The sequence below is a fragment of the Anomaloglossus baeobatrachus genome, chromosome 3 (genome assembly GCF_048569485.1).
Source record: "Anomaloglossus baeobatrachus isolate aAnoBae1 chromosome 3, aAnoBae1.hap1, whole genome shotgun sequence".
NCBI lineage: Eukaryota > Metazoa > Chordata > Amphibia > Anura > Aromobatidae > Anomaloglossus > Anomaloglossus baeobatrachus.
Genome location: NC_134355.1, coordinates 333,261,649 through 333,277,117, shown reverse-complemented (window position 1 = coordinate 333,277,117; position 15,469 = coordinate 333,261,649). Strand labels below are relative to the sequence as shown.

Here is a 15,469-nt window from a genome sequence, read left to right as displayed (position 1 = left end):
ACCCTATATGATTTGTTAGAGGGACACTGGCATTATAAGATGGACCCCATTTAACATTAAAAAAAAAAATTCTCTTTTCCTTCACCAAATTTGGGGGTGCGTCTTATAATCAGGTGCGTCTTATAAAGCGGAAAAATACGGTATATTGTAAACAGGACTATTTTTAATACAAAATACCTATTTTATGAAAGTACATTTTAAATTAGGTTATGAAATTGTTCAGCAATGTGAGAGTATAAAAGTCAAAATTTTAATTAATCACATTAGCAATTCGCTCATTTCCTGAAGGTACAGATATGATGACTTCAGATAGCTGTAGTGCCTTGCTACTGCAAATATCGGCAATGCATTGCAAATTGTTTTGAAATGATTTAACCAAGACCCAGTACGATCGGCTTTAATCAGCATTCTAGCAGTACTTATTTGATGATATGCTAACACAACTTACTAGTTTTAGATTTTCATTAACTTCCGTTTTCTTCTTGTGAAGTACCTCAATGATTTTAGTTACTGCGCAAGGAGTGACAACAGCTTCTATAGTGATTTCTCCCTTTTTGAGACATGAATACATATTCTCAATTTCATCTATTAGAGCAGCAAGTTCAGGATTGTCGTCTAGAAGACTTCATAAGTAGTTGATGAAAACATTTATCCAGTAAAAGATGGCCTCTGAAAGCCTTTGCAACTGCTACACCACTAACTATATGCACTATGGCATTTTCACTATACAATGCTTTTAAAATGCTTTTCAGACCTGTCGCATGCATTATTGTACCTATGGCTCAAAGGAAATTCATAAAAGTGTGGAAACTACCAGGCATAAGTGCAATTTTTTTCAAATAGGAATCCTGCGGAACAACTTTGATGCCTTTATTAGCTTTCTAGTACAGGGGTTGATGAAAAGTTATTATAGAGGGACATGATGTTTGCTGGTTCAGTTCTTGATGAATCCCATTGTTGACAGAATGCACGTTTTGTCACTGAGTTCCCACAAAATATCTAGATCAGATATAATGTTACAATCTTGATAAAATGCAAGATCTTTAAACCTTATTTTTCATAATGTATTGTTGTCAAAAGTGCACTCTACTAGTTGTCTATATTTATTTTCCACCATAATTTGCAAAAAAATCTTGCCAAATGAGACAAGGTGATTTTCTGGATTTGTTTTCTCATTTTGTCTCTCATAGTTGTTGTCTACCTATGATGTCAATTACAGGCCCCTCTCATATTTTTAAGTGGGAGAACTTGCACAATTGGTGGCTGACTAAATACGTTTTTTCCCCACTGTATATTCTGCTATAAGATCAATTATTGGTATTCAAAAACTCCTTCATTTTTTTCTTTAAGGTCTGAAATGGTCAACTGTTCTTCATCATTTTCTTCAAGATAAGCACACATTTTTAAAAAAAATCATATTCCTGGGCAACATCTTTAGGACGCCCATATTTCCTATGCTTTTACGCACATCCAGATGAAAAATGATGTGGCAGATCATATCCGGTGCAATAATATACACTACATGATATATGCAGTCAGTTGTATGAAGAGCTTCACCATAGTATTCAATTCTCCCTTTTACTTATATATGCAATGACTAGTCATCTGAACAGCACCCCTTGATAATCCTGGCAAATGTGTTTATCCTTACATAGCTGTGGTCAGAACCTCAAAGGGAAACAAGTGCCTCACAGAAAAAATAATCAGGCCTACTCATGAAAGGCCCGGTTGACACTAGTTAACTTTTCCTCAGTTTGGGTTTAATGGACTCACATTTCATCAAATTCATCTTTTTTTATTCATATAACATTTTTGACATTGCACATGCACTTTACAGCCAGTAGTGAAAACAACACTGTCACCTCTCAGAATACTTGTTGCATTTATGCCATCAGCGCCCTTCTCAAGAACTTGGATTACAGCGCCGTCTGTCAAATTTACTTTGAAGAAAGGACACTTCTCAATAAGATTAGTACTCATTTTTCAAACCTGGAACAAAAGAAAACATACAGTTAATACCATTAAAAGCTTGGTATGATAAAATAAGAAGGTTAAAAAACAATAAGAAAGTATAGAAGATGCTTAAAAATAAAACTGTTAGAGGAATTTGACGATTTTTATGGTTTTTGACAGCCATCTTGAAAATAACTCACTTATGGTTGAGAGATTGTGGTAGACTTTTTTCAGATGATCGCTACACTGGGTGCAGACAAAAAATGTTCACAAACCTTTTGTTAGAATTTTGTTTAAGTTATGGGTTTTTTGGACCAAATTGACTTGACTAATCATGCAATACTACACTCTCATTGCAGTGACCATGGGACAGCTATTACAACCATTACAAGACTGGAATCAATGATGCAGGCTTTGGTGCAGTTTTTGATGTAGTTTTTGGAACTAATACCAGAAGTGAAGTCACACGAATTGGAAAATAAAAAAAAATACTTTTACTTATTCCCATTGCATCTACTTGCATAAAAAATGTGTGTGATAACAGACTAATGCTATTCCCCTGTCCCTCATAATCACTCTCAGCTCAGCCAAGTATACATGTTTCTCAGTAGGCAGAGGGGAAATAAATTACTGTCACACATCTTTGATTATCAGGCACGCTGAAATTTAACATGTCCAATTCTTTTTTTAAAAAAACGCTAATACACATGCTTTTAAAAACACATTAGCTGGTCATCTGGTTTCACATAAACTGATAGTTTCTGCCAAAGTTCATCTAATGTGTGTGGCAAACATAAGTAACAATTAAAGCGCTGTTAGTTTATTGTGCATATAACCCATATAACCCTCCTTAACTATACAGGTATGAAAGAAGATGGACATGTTGCCACGTTTCCCCCTTGGAGACACGAATATTGCACTTATGTTTAATGTGTGTTGAGACATTATTATTAGTGTTGTAGCTGTTCTACTCAGATGGTGTTTTGCCCAACAAGTTGTGAAGTTAGGGTTAATGTTTGGGACCTGCCCAGAGTGGGAGGGGCTATTGTCAAGGGACATAGAAAGTTTCATGTCAGGAGGTGAGAACAGGAGAGAAGGAGGAGCTGGCAGTAGTGGCAGACTTCAGGTCTGGCTGAGTAGGATTACTGCATGGAGCGGGTGTTCCTGTGCCAAGAGGGAGACAAAGGAGGTAGATGCTAAGACTATGTAGAGAAGAGACACCTGGAAGAAAAGTGAGTAGCAGGGGAGTCAGGATAGAAATAGTGAGAAAGCGAAGGAATAAGTATTGGGGCCTGGTGCAGGAATCCTAGAGGGATAGTACATAGTTATGTCAGAAAAGGGTATGGAACAAAAAGGAAAAGTGAAGTGAGAGAAGGAGGCAATATTCCGAATTGTAATCCAAAAGCATCAGTAAAAAACAAAAAAACAAAAAGAGGCCAACTACAAGAGCATAATGCCTGCATAGCACAAGTCTATACACCAAGCCAGGACCTCACACTTCATGTGATGTGACGGTGCATAAGATACAACTACCTCGCCCATGTTACAGGTATCATAGTGGCATCGTATGAACCACAGTTTAGGACTACAGAATATGAATACCTATAATATTTAGTCATGAGAAAAAGTAAGAACACATATATGGTTTTACATAATAAGGTATAAAAAAATCTGACATCTCAAAGTTTTTAAATTTGGGAAATTATAGCCTCAAATGAACAAAAAAAAAAACACAGCAAATCACAGTGCGCCATAAAATAAGAAAAACTAGACCAAAATGCAGAAGCTATATGAAAAAAAAGTATTCCTTTAGACCCTCCATAGTAACTAACAGGGTAAGTTGATGGTGTTGCTAATCAAATGCCCTTGATAAATTGTTCATCAGAAAGTGTGAAAACCTCTATAAAATCAAAAGCTTTCAAAGAAAGATATTCGCAATGAACTTCAAACGGTTGTCCACCACACATGCAACCCTTTCTCAAGTCCTATGTTTGCCCGTAGTAAAATAACACTTATACTGACCACAGGTGCCAGCAGTATTGCAGTGGTGTCAGTACTAGCCAGGTAAAATGAAGCCACTGGCAAATGACTACAGGGATTGCTTGACATAATGTCATGCAATGACAGAGAGAGCCAGTGCCGACACCACTGAAATGGTGTGTGCACTGGAGGCGTATAAATGTTTTTATTGTACTGGGTGGCAAACAGAGAGAAAAAGAGTTGGCTGAGTAGTGAACAACTCCTTTAAGAAATTATTGTTGTTGCTGCCCATCAATCTAGGAAAGCTATAATTCTACACTGAGAAAGATTATTCATAAGTGGAAAACATTCAAGACTGTTGACAATCTTTACAATAGTGGATAACCCAGAAAATTCATGTGGGATACTCAGAGAAGCTTCAAAAAACTCAAGAGTTGCAGTTCAGACTCTAAAGGCTTCAGTCAACATTTTACCAATTTAGGTCCATGATAGTACAATTAAATAAAAACTGAACAACTATGGCTTCTTTGGAAGGTTTTGTTTTGCTGTGAAAGAGCCTGATCACCTTACAGTCACTGAGTTGACCATGATCTCCTCCATATACCAAAGTATTCTAACTTCAAATTTGAGTTTATTTATCCAAAAGCTAAAGCTTTACCAAAACTGGGCAGAAATTAGATCAAGCACACCAGCAAATTTTCATCAGATTGACTGAAAGAAAAAAAAATAACAGTGTGGCAATGACCCAGTCAAACTTCAAACTTTTGCACATTTGAAATGCCGTAGTGGAATCTTAAGGAAACTGTGCATAAATGAATACCCCGTACCTCAATGTAGTTAAGCAATGTTGCAAAAAAGCATGGAATATATAATGTATTTTTCGAACCATAAGACGCACTTTTTGCCCCACAAATATTGGGGGAAAGTGGGGGGTGCGTCTTATGGTCTGACTATAGGGCTGCGGGAATGAGGGTGCTGCGGTGGAGCGGGTCATCGGGGGCACGAGCAGGCTGCAGCAGCACTTGCCGTGACCACGTGGGCCCGCTCATTACATATGCACGCCCATCCTCCCGCCCATCATCTCTCAGCGCTGAATCCGGCGCTGACAGGTGGGTAGGATGATGGGCGGGGGGGTGCGCGCATAATTAACAGCCGGCCGTGATCTCATCGCTGTGCGCCCCGCTAGTCACGTAAGTCAGCTGACCGGTAGACTGGAGGAGATCGCGTGCTGCACGGAAGTGGCCGGTGACGGCTCCACACTGATCAGCTGGCCGGCACAGACAGGGGGAGGAGCAATGCTGCAGGGAGCGAGGAAAGGAGAGTATAAACGTTTATTTTTTTTGTGTGATACAGGATACAGGCCATATAGTAGCATGAAGGTATATAGCAGGATGGGGCCATATTGAAGGATGGCAGTATATAGCAACATGGGGCCATATAGCAGGATGAGGGTACATAGCAGCATGGGGCCATATAGCAGGGTAGCAGTATATAGCAGCATGGGGCCATATAGCAGGATGAGGGTATATATCAGTATGGGGCCATATAGCAGGGTAGCAGTATATAGCAGCATGGGGCCATATAGCAGGATGAGGGTATATAGCAGCATGGGGCCATATAGCAGAGTGGCAGTATATAGCAGCATGAGGCCATATAGCAGGATGGCAGTATATAGCAGCATGGGGGTATATTGCAGGCTGAGGGCATATTCTAGGATGGCAGCATATAGCAGGATGGGGGTATATGAGCAGGATGGGGGTATTTAACAGGATGGGGGTATATATCAGGATGAGGGACATATATACAAGGATGGGGATTATATACAAGGCAGGAGGATCATTACTAGGATGGGGCATCTTAGTAGAGAATTTGGGGATATTACCTCCATAACAGTGTCAGCAGCAGATCCTCGCCCCATAACCGTGTCATGACCACATTTTTTGCTTAAATTTCTTTTTTCCTATTTTCCTTCTCTAAAACCAGGGTGCGTCTTATAGTCCGATAAATACGGTAGTCCCTCCAGAGTGATGTCAGAGACTGATAAATTCTTACAGAAAATAATTACTTCAGTTTATTGCTGCTGAAGGTGGTTCTACAGGCTATTGCTTCATAGGTTATACTTTAACAAAAGGTACTCCAAAATAAATAAATGTGTAAAAAATAATGACATGGTGTAATTTGTCATGTGCATTTACTCAAGACAATCTGTATTTACCTTTTAAAACCTTCTAAGGACCAAGCGCAATACCATAGAAGAAGGGGTACTTAGTTTTTCTCATGCCAGTAGATAATGATGCACCTGTTATGAACATTTTACTGACAAAGATAACGGTTTATGGTTAAGGAAATAAGGGACAGAAAGCAGCTATGTTAAAACAAATTATTCATTGTGCATGTAACCGCTATGCTTAAATAACTGGTTGCATAACTGTGGGGAGGACTCCTTTGATTCTAATTTATTTCTAGTGGACTACTGATCCAGTTTAATATAACACGTCCACTCTTAATAAAGCTGAGGGAGTAAAAGAGTGGAGAGAGTTGCTAAGAGTCTCTAACGACGCGTGCCAAACACGTGGAAGGTAAATCCCCTAATTCAGTCTATTCTTCCAGCATTCTCTGGCTGGCAGCCAAGCTAAATATTTCTGCTGGAAAAAAAAATGCACTCTTGTGAACTGAGCTCTTCGCAACTGCAGCTGAGACAGAGGGGGCTTTCCTAGCAAGCAGAACACTTCTGTGTCATCTTGTGTGTTCTGGGCATATTCAATCTGTGCTTGAATACACAGGAGACAACTTCAAGTAGATGCACTTTCTCTAGATATAAAAATGTTTTAACAACGGGCTCTAAACTTTAAGTACTTGTTTTATTAAACTTCAGACACTGAGGTTTGCCACGTTATTTTACCTTTGCTGGCTATCACCCTGTTAATATAAACCAAATACATTAAGCTGTTTAAGACACAAAGCAAAGATGTAATTATAAAACTTGTTTCTGTCCTTAATGAAATGCCTTTCCCAAATCTACTTACCATGTTCTTAGTGTGGTTGTGTATCAGTAAAAGATAAATACTTGTGTGAACCATAATTGGCTTATTTTAATGCACCTAGAAGAAAAACGAAAAACAAATTTGCAAAATGGTTTTACCCTCCACCTCAGTGTCATCTTCTGCTAGGATTTCCTGGCTGGTTGCCACCTTGAATCTGCTAAATGTTCTTTAGATAAATTAAATTAGAGGGGCTTTAATATTTTAGTGATTGGAACATCGCATATGGACAACTACCTTGGTCTGTGCCATGTACTGCATTCACTTAATTGAAACGATTAGTAGATCGTTATAGTATTATAGTGTGTATATATAATAGTGTTATTAATAGAGAACACTCATGACTGCATGCAGAAGGGTATTATTTATTTCTAGAATACCATTGATTCCATAATGCTGTACAAGAGAAGGGGTTACATACAAAATACAGAGTAGGTTATAGTAAACAAATTAATAATGACAGACTGGTACAGAGGGAAAAGTACCCCGCCCTTGGGTGATTTTGGTCAGAATATACTCATCATTACTTTCTTCGATAAGCAGTTACATGAATCTAAATCATGGGCGTCGATTAGGTCAGTTGTACATCTGAGCTGCCGATAGATTCACCATTTAATCAATAGCTATCCGTTCAGACTTCTCTTCTAAAAGATATGTTATCTTGCCCGAGCTGCTAGAAACGCCAAGTGCCACTTATATTTCATGAGACTTAATAGACATTGGTGGCATCGAATAATAATTTGCATGGCTCGCATTACTTACCATTTGCTAGTTCAAGTTTACTGTTACAATCTGTATTGATACAACAAACAGTGAATAAGAATGGTTCTCGTAATCACGAACATTAGAAAACATTAGCCGTTAGCTTGGTGGATTTCCCTTAATGAGAGTCCATTAATTTTCATTTAACAAAATAACTTTACATTCAAGTTCAGCTATTTTTCACTGATGTGCCCCAAGGGAAGAAGTATGAATCAGAAAGGAACATTTTTATAATGCAAGTTATTTCTGTTACATTTGATAGCTAAATGGAAAATTCTCTATACATTCTATTTCTTAATAAAATATGTGCTATTCTAAAACGTATATTAAGCCACCCATCTATTCGATCACTGAAATTACAAGAATTTAGTAGATGGACAGTCAGCAAATGTACGATAGAATATATAAGTATCAACTTGGCAGTTTCATCAAACTATCCCCCAAAATGCACACAAATCCCACTCTACTCTGTACAACTAGATTTGGTTTATTTGTTAAGTAAAGCATTTAAGCAGCAAACTATTACTGGAATGCCAACAGGTGGCAAACCAAAGTGTCAGGTTGTCAGTCATTTGGTATACATCAGAACAGGAGGGGCAACTTGTGGTAAATAGACAAGTCATAAATAAAATGAAATTGGCAGCACAAAGTAAATATATATTCATATATATGTTTAGGTCTCTATCATAATTTATAAAGTTATGCATGTAATTAGATCTATAGGTTTCAAGATTAGTATGTCACGTGTCAGAAATCAACACATGACCACATTAAGTTACACTAGTCTAGTTTTTCAGTATTTAATGTCAGATTTTTTTAGTAAACAAAATATTAAAAGCCAAGATAAAAACCAAAGAGTAAACAAATGGTGTTCAATCAGCACATTATGACAATTCTGATGTCTCTTTTGGTTAAAGTTACTTAAGATCTGAGGTACAACCCATAGATATTATTTCTATATGTTAAATTATTTGTTTTAGTTTGCATTAGCGCATGCAAATTTGATTACGTTTTATTAGGCTAAATTTTAGTTAACCAAAAGTAAGCATATATAGTTTGCATTGCAGTAGTGTAATGTGTATCTAAAGAGGAATAGTACAATTATTTTATTCCAGCACCATTGGGAATTATATTTCCATATAGCAGGCAGTAATGTAAAGCTATAAACATTTTAAAATGATGTGTACATGTATTAATGTTTTTTTCATTTCTGTACAGGAGATCAAAATCTTATATAGGTTACATTGAGGATGAGTAGTTTTCTACATGAGCGGTGGTTAGGGATAAAACATTCTTGTATGGGTTACTATAAAAAATATGGAAAAGATGGATGACTGATCTCTGTTTAGATAGGACCAATCGGACAGGATACATTCTATAGCCAACACAATTTAGATTTCCCTTTAATTCATATTCATTCTATTATGCTTTTCTTCTTAATTTCTTTCCTTTTTCGTTATTAGAAGTGTACAGGATATTTCTTCAGCTCATTTTCATACTTAACTTGTTCTTTTACGATTATCCGTTCCATTTGTCTCTTTACTATTATGAATGGTAATTATTTGGATATTAAAAATATGCATTACTGATCTATAAATAACTGAGTTGTATAAAGGAATGAGGATGACTGAGTTGTATAAAGGAAAAATATAATAAAATCTTGAAAAATATATATTGTAATTATTACTGACCCGATAGATTAAATGCACAAAAAGATCAGCAATAAATAGTAATGAATACTCAATTATTTATACACTGTATACCTAAAAATCATTAATTAATATCTATATAAGGTGATTAAAACTATGATAAATAACCAATATTAGGATGAAATCATAAGAGCTGCCTTTTCTTCTTCTTTCTCTTGTTTTTTAATATAGAGATAAAAGTGACTTGCAATTAAACCTCATGACATTTGTCTCCTTTTAATTTGATCATTGTAGTGATGAAATGCCCATTAGGTACTCGCAACGATTTTTCACACCTCTGATAACCCAGAATTTTTTTCTGAGCAGCAGGCAATTGCAAGATTATCGAAACTCGTAAAATATCAAACGTAGAAGTATTAAAGATAAATTAAAAGAGAGTAATCCAGTATAATTATCTATATTATATACTGTACTCAGCCTGGTTCCATTAATTAATTGGAGATGTATTATTGCGATATATATGTACCTCCCTTTTGGCGACACGTTTTGGTAATTGCATTATATGAATGAATCTTCAACATTTTCCATCAAATTTACACAAACACACATTATATATTTATTTGAGAACCTTATAGCTAATCCTTTGCTCCAATATTCTTTCAGTCCTTTCCTACTGTTTACATATTTATATATGTATAATCTGCAGAAAAATATTTAAGATTCATTCACAAAATATGTGACTTATGGCTCAACTATCTAATAAAAACAAACACCTATGTAATGCTTCCAGAAGACAGAAGTAATTACAGTTAATAATGGTTAAGATTAGAGATGGTATTGTGCAAAACTACAATGTCCACATTCTTACCATGCCATTCTAAATGCGCATTATGAAATTTTAGATTTAAGTCTATTGTAAATGATAAAAAATGACAATGTTCACAACTTAGGTACTATGAATTACAAATGTAAAGGGTTTTTTTATTTTTACAACAGCAAAAACACAAAATATTGAAAGAAAATATTCATTTCCTGATATATATTGTTAATTTGGATTTCATGGCTTGAAAACAGGTACAGTAGTTTTTATTTGGTGTTTCCGGTAATGAAATCTAATATACTGAAGATGAATATAATATATTACATGTAAAAGTAACAAAGAGATCCATGGTGCCAGGAAGCAATTATTGTCCACGATTCTTCATTAAGACAACTTTTCTTCGCCTTCTTTCAAGCAAACATTCCATACACCACATTCATACTCCAAACCAGTCTGCTATTGTGCATTTTTTTCCCCTTGTCTTTTCTTCCTGATTTCACTCAGCCTAAGCAAACTCTCTTGCACATCTTTAAACAATTTGGCATTCAGAATTATCAGCCTGGCCAAAAAGAGTTTGTTTTGTTAATTGCTCTTGTTAAGCCTAATTACTAATGGGGAGGAGCTGATGCAAGGGGAGGGAGAAGCTTGTAGTAAGGAAAAACTTTAAAATCCTTGAAGCAGTCAGGGTGAGGGTTAGAACCAGTGAGAGTGTGTGTACAGCAGACAGTGAACGCGTGCGAGTTAGTCACAGATGTTACATATGGACTAAACCTGGAATGCACTTACCCTACACTGAATGCCTGCTACATGGAAATAACCCAAGGTATAGCTTCTAATTATTTTTTCTTTACTATTTTGAATTCTGAACTTGATTTTTAATCTTTAAAATGTTTGGGGTTTTTTTATAATTTTTTTTTTCTTATGTGGAAATGGCAATCCTATATATGTTTCAGATAGAACTATAAAAAATATTTTTAATCTTGCTCTAAGTTTGAGGAGTTCTGCTCCTTGAAGTAGGTGTGGGATCCTGCTGCTTTTCTTTGTTTACCGGAGACACTTTGAGTAGCAATGTTTACTCTTGTCAATGTTATTTATACTAGTTAATGTACTGTACTAGATAAATCTACTTCCTGGGCCCACTATTTCAGCCTGGACCACTGCTTGACAAATGGTTTCAATTTGACACTGTTTTATCAGTTAAGCTTCTGCTGGGTGCTGCTTGCTTCTGCTTTATCACAAAAAAGTGAGTTATCAGAGGTACATTGTTAACAGCCTGACAATCCTCTGTGGCAGAGATTGATGTACAGTGAGGCAGCTATACAAAGCATGCCTCTTATACACACCCTGATGCTTGGAGGGATTCACTGTCTTATGGCATTCCAAATACTGCTCCTGAAGGAATAGGCTCCAGTTATGAGCAATGTGTCCTTCCTGCCCTTTCAGCTGTGTACATGCATTCATCACTTCCTTAGATTGTTGTGACTTCTACTACGGTATCAGTAATGGCACTGTGCGCATGAGTGTGTGTATATGTATTTCATAATATTTTATTATACAATTTTAGCTATAAGCCCTAGCTGTTATAATAAATGAATAATAAAAAAAGGTCAGCTATTCTTCCTGTTGCCATTTTTTTCAAGTTTGATGAGTAAATCTTCAGCTTTCGGCGCGCGTCTGTCTTGTCCTTTGAGCTTAATGAAAAGTACATTTTAATCACTGGTGAGCCAAATTGAGCATGATTAGCTGTTATTACAGATTAGTGGACAGTATTGTCTGGTGTTGGACAGTATTGATCTGGATGTGTGTCGTAGAGATGTGTTTCACCACACTTCTGGCAGCTTTTGCTATGTACCAGTGAACTCTGAAAGGAGGGGGGTAGTGGCAGGCAGGCAAAAGTCCAGATGGGGCAGAAGATGGGTCCTGAAAAGACCGTGCCAGGAAGTAGGTCAGGTACTCTGAGAGATTATATGCGCCACGCATCATCCCCGTGTGGCAGGAGGCAAGACAAGCAGCACACAATTATGAGGAATTAGAACAGCAACAAGTAGTGGAGATTTATCAGCATTAATTGTCTATTGTCAGGACAGGGCCTTTCTTGCAGATCACGACTGCTGCCAACCTCGTAATACCTCTAATGGACTCTGCATTGTAGGATTATCTCTTCTAAGAACAATGTCTTTCTTCAAGAAGAAGAGTTGCTTAGGGAGTTAAAACAGTCACCAAGTGCTGTCCTCTTCATTTTAAGAGAGGAAGTTAAAAAAGAAGACTTGGTGTTCTTCTGTCAGCAACTCTATTCCTTGAGGGGACTGGGACATACCTATTGAACATTAACCACATTACTCTACCTTCCTCACCAAGACCCATCAGAAAACAATAGGTTGTTTGATAGTAGTGGAGATTAGTCAGGCATTATCTTATGGAGTCAATTTTCACCTTATTTCCCAACCTTCCCTGACATTTGTAGGCTAAATAAGGGAATAAGAAGACAATTGCTAATGCATGGATGTGTGGATAGCTAAAATGAATTTAGATTGTGAACCCCTACAGTACTAACCTGTACGGCGTTGTGTAACGTGTTGGCAATATATGTAGTAAAAGTGTGTGTGTGTGTTACACGGACTGGCCTCAGATCTCTAGGTATACATGAATCTGCAGAGTTCGAGCCAGGAGAGCCAGTCCCCTTCTCATGGATGTCTGAACGAGCCCCTATATGAATGTATGTAGTCTCAGGTAAGGGTACCTTCACACTTAGCGATGCAGCAGCGATCCGACCAGCGATCTGACCTGGTCAGGATCGCTGCTGCATCGCTACATGGTCGCTGGTGAGCTGTCAAACAGGCAGATCTCACCAGCGACCAGTGAACAGCCAGCAGCGACGTGCAAGCGACGCTGCGCTTGCACGGAGCCGCCGTCTGGAAGCTGCGGAGACTGGTAACTAAGGTAAACATCGGGTATGGTTACCCGATGTTTACATTAGTTACCAGCGCACACCGCTTAGCTGTGTGTGCAGGGAGCCGCGCACACTGAGCGCTGGCTCCTTGCTCTCCTAGCTACAGTACACATCGGGTTAATTAACCCGATGTGTAATGCAGCTACATGTGCAGAGAGCAGGGAGCCGCGCACACTGCTTAGCGCTGGCTCCTTGCTCTCCTAGCTGCTGTACACATCGGGTTAATTAACCCGATGTGTACAGCAGCTACATGTGCAGAGAGCCGGAGCCGGCAGCACAGGCAGCGTGAGAGCTGCAGAGGCTGGTAACTAAGGTAAATATCGGGTAACCACCTTGGTTACCCGATGTTTATCTTGGTTACAAGCTTACCTCAGCTGTCAGACGCCGGCTCCTGCTCCCTGCTCGCTTCATTTGTCGCTCTCTCGCTGTCACACACAGCGATCTGTGTGTCACAGCGGGAGAGCGCCTTTGAAGAAAACGAAAAAGGGCTGTGTGTAACGAGCAGCGATCTCGCAGCAGGGGCCAGATCGCTGCTCAGTGTCACACACAGCGAGATCGCTAATGAGGTCACTGCTGCGTCACAAAAAGCGTGACTCAGCAGCGATCTCGGCAGTGAGCTCGCTGTGTGTGAAGCACCCCTAAGACAGGACAGTACACTGACCAATAGAATTCAAAAGGGCTGTTCAGATTACAGTTTTTTCACATGGACTGAATGTCCGTGTGAGCAACAAAAAATTCCTAGCATGCACTATTCTATTCTGTAAAGCATCCGGTGTATTCGGACACACTGCTATAATTAACATACTTTATCATATACCTTCTTAAAATGTTTTTTTCTGAATGAAAAACTGGACAATTTTTCATACGCTCGTCTGATCCAGGCCATAGAAAAATAGTGCCATATTTATTAAAAATGTGAAAAATTTTAAAATTGTTGAGACATTTTTGTATCACTACAGTATGTGTATACAGTATATGTACGATATTACGCCAGCCTCGCTTTGTCTACTATATCAAGTGATAATATAGCTGCACCATTTTACCCTATTAAAGGACAGTCCCATGTATGTCTATAGAGATAGTGATTGTATTAGACATGGGTTACTGCTCTGGGAAATTCTAAGATCAGCCCTTCATCTCAGTCACATCCAGACGCAAATGTGAAAGTAACAAGCGACACATGAGAACTGCTGATTTCTGAGGTAATTGAGGTTTTTTGGGGACACGAGGAAGGAAGAAATATAGTAAAAAGCTCAGTCATGATTTTCGAATCACATCGATTCCAGTCAGTGACAAAAGCACGTAGACAACAAGCGTCCTGTGACACTGAGTGGCAAGAAATGTGGTCCCCCACAAAGCACGTCTGCAGACTCCCAGCAACATGTGTGCTGGTCCCATATAATACTGCAGACTCCCAGTAACATGTGTGCTGGTCCCAAATAATACTGCAGGCTCCCAGTCACATGTGTGCTGGTCCCATATAATACTGGAGGCTCCCAGTAACATGTGTGCTGGTCCCATATAATACTGCAGGCTCCCAGTCACATGTGTGCTGGTCCCATATAATACTGCAGGCTCCCAGTAACATGTGTGCTGGTCCCATATAATACTGCAGACTCCCAGTAACATGTGTGCTGGTCCCATATAATACTGCAGGCTCCCAGTAACATGTGTGCTGGTCCCATATAATACTGCAGGCTCCCAGTAACATGTGTGCTGGTCCCATATAATACAGCAGGCTCCCAGTAACATGTGTGCTGGTCCCATATAATACTGCAGGCTCCCAGTAACATGTGTGCTGGTCCCATATAATACTGCAGACTCCCAGTAACATGTGTGCTGGTCCCATATAATACTGCAGGCTCCCAGTAACATGTGTGCTGGTCCCATATAATACTGCAGACTCCCAGTAACATGTGTGCTGGTCCCATATAATACTGCAGGCTCCCAGTAACATGTGTGCTGGTCCCATATAATACTGCAGGCTCCCAGTAACATGTGTGCTGGTCCCATATAATACTGCAGGCTCCCAGTAACATGTGTGCTGGTCCCATATAATACTGCAGGCTCCCAGTAACATGTGTGCTGGTCCCATATAATACTGCAGACTCCCAGTAACATGTGTGCTGGTCCCATATAATACTGGAGGCTCCCAGTAACATATGTGCTGGTCCCATATAATACTGCAGACTCCCAGTAACATGTGTGCTGGTCCCATATAATACTGCAGGCTCCCAGTAACATGTGTGCTGGTCCCATATAATACTGGAGGCTCCCAGTAACATGTGTGCTGGTCCCATATAATACTGCAGAC

General features: G+C 38.7%; 1 protein-coding gene and 1 long non-coding RNA gene across 3 annotated transcripts in view; one reads left to right on the top strand and one right to left on the bottom strand.

Annotated features, from left to right (window-relative positions):
• Positions 1 to 1,774: 1,774 nt before the first annotated feature.
• Positions 1,775 to 15,469, bottom strand: part of LOC142296448 (uncharacterized) — a 15,820-nt gene continuing 2,125 nt past the window's right edge. Inside the window, exons 2-4 of one of the 2 annotated variants that reach the window (XR_012751635.1) lie at positions 6,960 to 7,034; positions 6,149 to 6,249; positions 1,775 to 1,989 (exon numbers count right to left, since the gene is read on the bottom strand). This is a non-coding gene — a long non-coding RNA (uncharacterized LOC142296448). The remainder of the gene's footprint in view (positions 1,990 to 6,148; positions 6,250 to 6,959; positions 7,035 to 15,469) is intronic. The other variant, XR_012751636.1, reaches the window with a different exon arrangement.
• The window catches only part of PRDM1 (PR/SET domain 1), a 19,527-nt gene continuing 15,027 nt past the window's right edge, over positions 10,970 to 15,469 (top strand). The window contains exon 1 of the mRNA XM_075340079.1: positions 10,970 to 11,028. The gene's annotated coding sequence lies outside the window, so the exon portion shown is untranslated. The remainder of the gene's footprint in view (positions 11,029 to 15,469) is intronic.